The sequence below is a fragment of the Carassius auratus genome, unplaced genomic scaffold (assembly GCF_003368295.1).
Source record: "Carassius auratus strain Wakin unplaced genomic scaffold, ASM336829v1 scaf_tig00216209, whole genome shotgun sequence".
Classification (NCBI taxonomy): Eukaryota; Metazoa; Chordata; class Actinopteri; order Cypriniformes; family Cyprinidae; genus Carassius; species Carassius auratus.
This window is the reverse complement of record NW_020528458.1, coordinates 41885-51435: the sequence shown is the minus strand read 5'-3', so window position 1 is coordinate 51435 and position 9551 is coordinate 41885. Positions and strand designations below refer to the sequence as shown.

General features: G+C 42.4%; 1 long non-coding RNA gene across 1 annotated transcript; it reads right to left on the bottom strand.

Moving 5' to 3' along the window:
• Nucleotides 1-2176: 2176 nt before the first annotated feature.
• Nucleotides 2177-3313, bottom strand: LOC113097382 (uncharacterized). The gene is made up of 2 exons (XR_003288837.1): nt 3196-3313; nt 2177-2279 (listed from the first exon to the last, which is right to left on the bottom strand). It is a non-coding gene; the product is annotated as an uncharacterized LOC113097382 (long non-coding RNA).
• Between the last annotated feature and the right edge of the window lie 6238 nt (nt 3314-9551).

Below are 9551 nucleotides of genomic sequence, written 5' to 3'. Positions count from 1 at the left end.
GTTATGGAATAAACGTGTAATATTCTGTGTCTTTATCTCCTATAAAATTGGTGACTCACATTTTAAATATGTATATTTGTTCAAATATTCAGATGTAACTCCCTTTGTAATCATTAACATTTTCATAAGTAATTGTAATTTAATTACACTTTTTTTTCTCAGCAACTGTAACATTACAGTTACATGTAACTAGTTACTGCCCAATACTGGTCAGGTTTGATGATAAAGGATAAAGGACTGGATTTTTCAAGTGTTGAAATGGAAATGGGATGGGATGTTCGCAAACTGGCTCGGACGAATGTCCTCCGAACGTCCACCAGCCAACGTTATAAAGCGGACATACTGCGGACCTAAGCTGGGGGACGTCCCCTGTTTGCTGGGCAGTCTCATGCTTTCATGCTTTCTTTGCTGTGTGTTTTTTTTTTTCTTATTTTGTGGTTAAATAATTTATTTTATTTCACACATTTTCCAAAATTAGCATTTACAGATATTAGCACTCACATTCATTTGTGTGTGTGTGTGTTTATGTGTATATGTTTATGTGTGTATAAGTGTGAGTGTGTGTGTTTTTCTGTTTTGCACTCTTGATGTTTTAGAGATTCACCCCTTCACTGTTGTGTACTTTTGTTAGGCATCGTGTCTGATTTGTAGATTGTGCGCACAAAAAAATCTCTGCATTTTCATATTTTTGCCAATTTCCCAATCATTTTCTATGGCAGTCACTTTTAAGCGTGAAGACCCTGAGTGTAACTATTTTTTAAGACCACTTAGCCTTGGCAAATCCTGTCCCCAATTTTTTTATGTGGTCATATAACAAGTACCATAAAAGTCAAATTTCTACATTTCCAGGACTAAATACTAAGTGTCAAATAGTTCCACTCAAGTGTTTTTAAAGTAGCTCCTAAAATTTACAGTTAAGTTGTTTGTACTAGAAAAACTGAAGTAAATTAGATAAAAAAAACTTTGATTGTGTTTACAGTGTGCAATATAACATGTGTTCATGTTTCGCATGTAAAAAAACACAGTATTTTTCCCACAATTCACCTATCTGTATACCGCTGTTTCCACTGTCATAAAAACAGGCTGATGACTTCCTTGTTCTATAAAGTCCCTCCTTCAGAAATACGTAACGAGTTCTGATTGTGCCAGTGGTTCCTGTGTTGTGATTCGACAGCAGCTGAGCACGCGCCGCCCTCCTCGAAACACGATTGGGCTAGTTTTGGACTAGTTTTGAAGAGCAAGTGAGCAGGAGCCAGTGCTGGAGATGTACTTATAATCACATGAGCGTTTTTACTGATGAGATGCGCGTGAAAATCGCATTCGTTTTTTGCACAGCCCTAACATCTAGTTAACAAAGCTAAACAGCATTGCCCTTTGTGTAATAAGTTACAGAAACTGTTAAATAGCTGAAAGATGAATGTTAGTTCAGATGCATCAGAATACAGAAGATGTTAATTAGTTAACACACAATAACAGATAACTAACATTATCTATCATTATATTAGCACATCTAAGACTCTTCTACATCTGATCATGAGATTGTTTTCTCACCTGAGATCTTGACAGTGTATGAGACTGAGGTCTGGACTTGATCTCTGTGAGTAACTACACATCTCCACTCTCTGATTTCATCTTCATTCAGGATTGTTGTAGTCAGATAACTGATACAGTGATCTGATGAGAATGATATCTGATATCTGGAGTCTGATCTCGTCAGTTTAACACCAGCTTGATTCACCCAGAACAGATCAATTCGTTCAGAATGGATCCAATCATCACAAGAGACTTGAGGATATGAATATGAATACAACTGACAGAAGAGAGTCACAGAGCGACCTGCACTGATCTCAGATGAAGAGACTGAAACACAGAATAACACACACATCTGACAATTCAATCATCATGAGAAGTTAAATGAAGAATTTGATATTTTTAAATTGACCACTTAATCATAAAATTACCATGAAGAACATGCAGAAAAACATGAGCATTAGTTCCTTGTTGTTTTTGTTGTCCTTTCGGACCCGTCCATTGTTGGCAGATGTAAGATCCACAATCTTCTTTTGTGACGCTCTTGATGTTCAGAGAGCAGTCAGACTCCAGACTCAGTCTCTCATGTCTCTCTGTGTCTTTCTTTCTCCCTCCAGCATACAGTTCAACTGCTGATGAATAACTGCTATAGTTCCATGTAGTTGATTTACAGTCAGGAAGAGCATTATTACAGGGCAGACGGACATCTTCACCAGAACTGATGAACACATGATCCACTTCACTGAACCCTGAAACACAAGAACACATGAGTTATTACTATGATATTGTGTTAATAAATGATGGTATGTGTGGCGAGTGGGGCGGGGCCGAGAGGCTTGGGAACGAGGAGTGAGGCCAGGTGTGGTGATTGGTGATGAGCTGCACCTGCGACCCACCGCCGGTATCGAGTCCCACGGAGGAGATGGAAGGATATAAAACTGGAGCGACTATAGTGAAGGACGAGAGAGGACCAGGCCTGGGCCATATTTTATGTTTGTTTTTTATTTTGTGCGCACCAGTCGTCCGTGAGGGGCTGGTGCGCTGTTTTGTGTTTATTTTTCAATTATTAAAATGTTTTGATTGTGCGCCAGTTCCCGCCTCCTTCTTCCCGATGATTACAAAGGTCTTATCGTTACAGTAAGAAACATAGCAGCATACAAATCTGAAGAATCAGATCATGCAGTCTTTTTCCTCATTCAAGGGTTAGTTCACCCAAAAATGAAAATAAGCCTGTTTTACTCACCCTCGAGCCATCCTAGGTGTGTTTGATTTTCTTCTTTCCAATTTAAATATTTGGGTGAACTAACCATTTAATGCAAACACACTCTCCAGAATAAACTATTTATATCCCGTAATCTACAGCAGTACAAGAATAACAGCAAAAAATAAATAATGGGCAAGCAAGACAGAAGTTTAGTCCAAACACACTCACCAGAATAAACCGTTTTTTTTTTATCAGAGAGCTGTTCGAATCACAAACACACTCTTAACATGAAGATAATTCAGCATCAGATGTTTGAGTGTGAAAGCGTCTAGTTTTAGTGCGTTCAGGAATAATCCAGTATGTTCTGTTTGTAACACAATAATAAACTGATCATGTTCAGATGAACTCTTTCTCAGATTAATTCACTAACTGTCTTGAAGAGAAAACACAGATGTCTTTACCTGTGAGAAGTGAAGAGAGAAAGATCAGTCCCAGCAGACACAAGTGACACTTATCAGCCATCTTCTCTTTCTGTCAGTCTTCCTCTTCATTATATTCTCTCAACTCTTTCTCTAAATACTCTCAGCTCTTCCTGTGTTTGTTCACTTCCTCTGATCTGTTTAAATCATGCTAAAGCTGCTATTAATGACACAATGTCAGTGTGTGATGGAGAAGAGCTTCTTCACATTGTGTGAAATGTGTCAGAACTGAATATTGTTAACTTAATTTGATCTACACACAATCTAAGTACATTACTGATGCTTTCCCTTCTTTCAGTAGTTTCCTGCATGCCATTCAATTCTAGAAATACAATCATTTAGTTATTAGTGATAAAACAAGGTTGTTTCCACTATCCAAGATTCACTTATAGAGAATGAATTAGGATGCTTTTTTAACACATTCAAAACTTTACCTCTGTTTTTGTTTTTTACACACAAATCCAAGAAATGCACACACAAACTGCAAAATGCCTCACATCTCTTGCAAAATGAAACACTGAAATCAAAATACCACAAACACATCTCTGAAGAAAACATTTGTCTCATGTTTTTTCTTATGTTGCACACACCTTTGCCATAATACTATATTTCAGGATATATCATATAAACAGTTATTCAAAAGCTCTCCTTTCGTGGATGCTATATATGTGTACATTTCTGTACAAGATTGAAAGTAACTTGATAAAGAGATGTTGAAAAATTCACAATTAACACAAAAGCAAAATTGAAACCAAACTATTTTTTTTTTACTGTAAGTATTTGTGTTTGTGAATACAGTATTACACAGTACAAAAGAAAAAAAAAGCCAATTGTTCAAAAGCTATAACTTGACCTTTGGCCTATTTAAAGCATGTTATCCTGTTATATTTTTGTGAAACAACTTTATTCAGATCATCTTCAGACCTGGCTGGCACAAAGTTATGGATTTCTTGCTGATATACCAAACCGTTATTGTTAAACACATCATGATGGCACAATGTCAAAATGATTTTATCTCTTCAATGCTTTCGCATATTGACACTAAGGGCCCTATCTTGCACCCAGCGCAATTGACTTTGTACACCAACGCATGTGTCATTCATATTTTGCACCCGCGCAAAGCGCGCTTTTCCCTCCACAGAAGCACGTCGCTAAACTAGTGAATGAACTTGCGCTCCCTGGGCGGTTCAGCGCAAAAAAGGAGGCGTGTTCCGACGCAAACAATCCCTGGTGCTATTTTGCTGTTCCATTAAACAATTGCGCCACTGACCAGAAAAAACCTAGTCTAAAGTCAGTGGCGCGTTGCGCGTTGTTCATTATGCTATTTTAAGGGCGCATGCTTGACCATAATGTATAGCGTGCACAACGCGCATACACTTTGCTCATGTAATCTACACAGATGCAACAGTTATTTTTGCAAATCATAAATTGTTACACTAAAAAAATATTAACACATGAGATGACGGAAATCATTGTGAAATCTTGCTTACAAATTATTCAGGCTAATTTTAGTAATTAAGGATCAGACCTGTTTGCCCGATAGTGGCAAGACATATATGTATATAAGGACATCTGACAAATTTGTTTGTCCGTCAAGAACCAGGAAAAAAAAAATCGATGAAACAATTGTGGCTATTTCCTCCCACGCCTGTTTAACCGACGCTATTTTGGGTGGGTTTCTCCCATCCCCATACAACACAACTTCTCTGTCTTTCACTGCTCTTACAAGAACATCAGTCTCCTCGGCTGTGAACCGCTCCTGCCGTGCGCCTGGTAAATACGCCATAATAATAGCAATCCATAATGGAACTTGCGCACCTGCTTTTAAAGGGAATGTTGGATGACGCTCCGATTGGTTTATTTCACGTTACGCCCAAACCACACCTATGAATAATGAAGCTACTTCAGACCAACCCATTTTAGATTTGCGCCGGGCGCAAGAGCCATTTATCCCGCCGGGAAAATAGCAACAGCGCCGAGACCCGCCCACAAACTTACTTGCGCTTCGCGCTTTGACACTTGCGTTTCAGATCGTTAAAATAGGGCCCTAAACCTTTGAGCAAACTTTAGACCCATCTCAAAATTCACACTTGCACAATTACTAAACACAGTTACATATAGACTACTGAGCAAGGCATAAAACAAGAGAGCATGAACACAACACAAGCCAGTACACATACTGTAAAGCATGCTGCTGCTTCAACAGACACACATCAGCATTAAGACAAACACGTGCTGCTCAGAGACGTCTATAAGAGTCCAGAACATCACCTTTCCATTCATTCCTTTAGTTTTCTGTGAAGCTGCTTCACTGGTTTGTGTCTAGTGTTTTTCTGAAGAGTGTTTCAGCAGTTAGTTTGACCGCACTGGATCTGACATCATCTCTGAACCCGGTTTGGACCGGTTTAACCCACACAGATCTGAGATCATCTCTGAACACTGTTTGGATGGATGATGCTGTGAATTCTCACACATTCAGATCACAGTTCCTCTTTTTTCTTTAACTGGGTTTCTACAGCTGAGCTTTACTATTTCACTGTTAGTTTAATTGGTGCAGTGTTTCTAAAGTGTTTATTTGAGTGATTTTATGTGAAGCAGGGTTCCTCATTCACACACCTGGCTGTGATGTTCAAGTGAACTCAAAGACCTCGATTAGCTGATTCAGATGTGTTTAATTATGCTGCAGAAAGTGTACCTCCAGGAGCAGGACTGACAGAGGCGGTTCTAGAGGCCTCTGATTGGCCCCTGATTGGCCCCCGTTCCATTAACCATCAAAGAGAAGAGCAACCGGAGAATTCTTCACAATGATCACAGATGCAATTCCACCCCCAAACAATTGGCGGCACTCATGGCAGTAATGTGTCGATGCAATTGGGAGAAGAAGCAGAGGTCTTGGCTTTATATTCATAGACATATAAACATAGACATCATTTCACGAGTTCACACTTACATATAATTAGCTGAAGTATTATAATGCATATTTGGCATGCTGTCTGGGGAAGGGGCTCCGAGCTCGGGAATGGCCCGAACCTAGAGTACCCCCCGTATATGTAAAAGTGTAAAATGAACTCTATTTGAGGAGATGGGGTGGAGGGGGGATGCTGATAAACCATCAATGGAGACAGGTAGGCTAATTCAGCTGTATTTATACCCTAAGGTTGATTATCTTAAGTGGCTCCACCTGTGCTAATTAGGCTAAGTATCTGACGTGCTCCTCCCGAACCTTGTAATGAAACTGCATTTCACAAGTTCACACTTAAATATAATTAGCTGAAGTATTATAATGCATATTTGGCGTGCTGTCCGGGGAAGGGGCTCCGAGCTCGGGAACGGTTCGAACCTAGAGTACCCCCCAAAAAGCAATAGCAGAAAGGACAGCCGCCAGACTAAGGACCCCCCACAATAGCTTTGACATCTGGCGGGGACTGATATTTAAAAAAGGCAGGTCGGAAGACCCATGTACTCCAGTGATTGCAACTTTACCTGTTGGAGGAATAGGCACCAAAGGCTGCTTGTGTCGGACTATGTGATTTAGGGCGCCTGGTCGGGGGGCTCAAGCCGTTGCACAAGCGGAGCACCTCACTGCATTGGAACGGATGAGCCCCACCGGCCGATTGCAGAGGAGCGACGTGATTGGATTGCCCGACCAGGAGGGCCCGAGTTGTCTCGACCGGAATAGGTCACAGTGTTGGCGTACTGGCCCTACTGGCCCATGAAGTCTCCGACTGGAGATCAAGACGTGTAAGTCCTCTCGGTTGAGCAGATAAACAGGCTTTGGGCTGCCGACAAAGAGGACTCTTGCGACACCCGACGGGAGATCAATACTCACGGCATCGCATGGATAAGACCTGTTTGTGGGCAGCAAGTAAAGAGCACTCTCGCCGACATCTGACACGAGCACAATACTCAACGGCATCAGACGGGTAAGCCTCGCCGGCCGGGGAGCGGTAAAAGGGAAAACCCGACTGCGCGGGCTCTCGCAGCATCCGATGGGAGATCAGGACTCAGAACATCGAACGGGTAAGCCTCACCAGACAGAGGGGAAAAGATTTGGACAGAATTTGGCGGTAAGTGGAGACTCTTGTCGTCGTATGTGAGCACCGCCCCCCCGTCAAACAGGAACGAAAGTTTATGTGACCGTGAGACTCTCGCCGACGTCCGATGGGAGCTCAATACTCAAGGCATCGAACGGGTAAGCCTCCCCGACCGTAGCATGGAAAAGTAAAGTTTAAGTGGTTGGGAGACTCTCGCCGACGTCCGATGAGAGCTCAATACTCAAGGCACCGAACGGGTAAGTCTTGCCAACCGTAGAAAGGAAAAGGTCAAGTTGTGTTGCCAGGAGGCTCTCGCCGGCCTCCGATGGGAGCTCAATACTCAAGGCATCGAACGGATAAGCCTCGCTGACTGTAGGAAGAAAAGGTAAGGGTGTGTGGCCTGGAGTCTCGCGCCAGCATCCAGAGGGAGCTTAATACTGACAGCATCGGATGGGTAAGCCTTTTTGACCAAAGGATGAAAAAAGTTGTCTGACCGGGTGACTTTGCAACCATCTGCCGGGAGCTCAATACACACGGTGTCGAATGGGTAAGCCTCGCCGACCGTAGAAAGGAAAAGTAATAAGGTCTAGGCAGGAGTCTCTCACCGACGTCTGATGGGAGGTAATTACTCGCGGCATCAGACGGGAAAGCCTCTCCGAACGTAAGACAGAAAGGTAAAGTTGTATGGCCAGTATTTGGCCAGACAGTGAAGGAGGTTTTTTTTTTGTTTTTGTTTTTTTTTATACACGGAAAAGGCAAAGGTTGGATCAAGCCGGGAGCACTCTTGCAGTGCCTGACAGGGGTTGAATACTAAGAACAATTTGGTTGTCTAAAGGGTAGATGCTATGAGGATTACTGCATAATTGCTTAACAAATCCAATGAGCTGCTTCCGATATAAAGTCAGAAAATCTTGGTGCAGTCATTGTATTTGAAAAATTAAGTATACAAAAATAAATAGAATTTCCTGTGCCAGTGTACCTCAGATGAGTGCCATTAATCAGTGATATGGCCATTGTCAATCGTCATCTTGTCAGTGCGTGAGATCAACGATACGTATACGTATGCAATCGTGCTTGGGTGGAGGAAGAGAGAGACTCTGTTCTTGTCATGGCATGACTTTTTGCTGTTTTAAAAAATGCAGGTGAAAGAAAGAGAGCCTATGGAATCACAGATAGTCTAAAAGAATATACTTTCAGATGCACTGATAAACTGATGTTAAATATGAAATTATTATATTTAAAACAGCTAGTTCATGTAATCGGGTACTACGGTCATCTCGCTTGTCTTGTGAAAAATTTGCCGCATCTGCACACGGAAGTTATCTATTTAAATGATCTGGAAATCGGTCAATGGTAGATACAGAAAAGGCTCCTGCGGGAGCAGAGACTGCTGCGGCAATGGGGAGATACAGAAAAGGCTCCTGCGGGAGCAGACACTGCTGCGGCAGTGAGGAGATACAGAAAAAGGCTCCTGCGGGAGCAGACACTGCTGCGGCAGTGGGGAGATACAGAAAAGGCTCCTGCGGGAGCAGACACTGCTGCGGCAGTGAGGAGATACAGAAAAAGGCTCCTGCGGGAGCAGACACTGCTGCGGCAGTGAGGAGATACGGAAAACAGATAAGTAAAGGGGAGCATGAGAAGAAGAGAAGAGATAGCTGCTTTGGCCGCCTGCGGAGCTTGCTTCGACTGCTGCAGTTGTTGAAAGTGAAAAAAAAATGAAAGTGACATGACATTCAGCCAAGTATGGTGACCCATACTCATAACTTGTGCTCTGCATTTAACCCATCCAAGTGCACACATACAGCAGTGAACACACACACGCCATGAACACACCCCCGGAGCAGTGGGCAACCATTTATGCTGCAGCGCCCGGGGAGCAGTTGGGGGTTCGGTGCCTTGCTCATGGACACCACGGTCACGGTATTGCCAGCCAGAGATTCGAACCCACAACCCTAGGGTTAGGGGTCAAACTCTCTAACCACTAGGCCCATCTTCCCCCTCCTTGGCTGTGGGAAGAGTAGACAGGTTAGTAACATTTAATGGGGCAACCTAAAAAATTAATGCGTAGTCTACTGTGTTGCCAGCTTAGCGACTGGTTGCCTAATTTGACAATTCCTTAAGCCTTTGTCCACATTAGTACGTTCCTGTTGGAAAAGCATCATTCCTCTTGTTTTAGCCTTCCAGCCTTTTAGAGGCAGCCTCCAAAACGGATAAATTTGGAACACTGGTTTCACATTGTAGTATAGACTTTGGAAACAGAGGCTTCTGAAAACAATGAACATCATTTAGTCTTGTAAAACATTC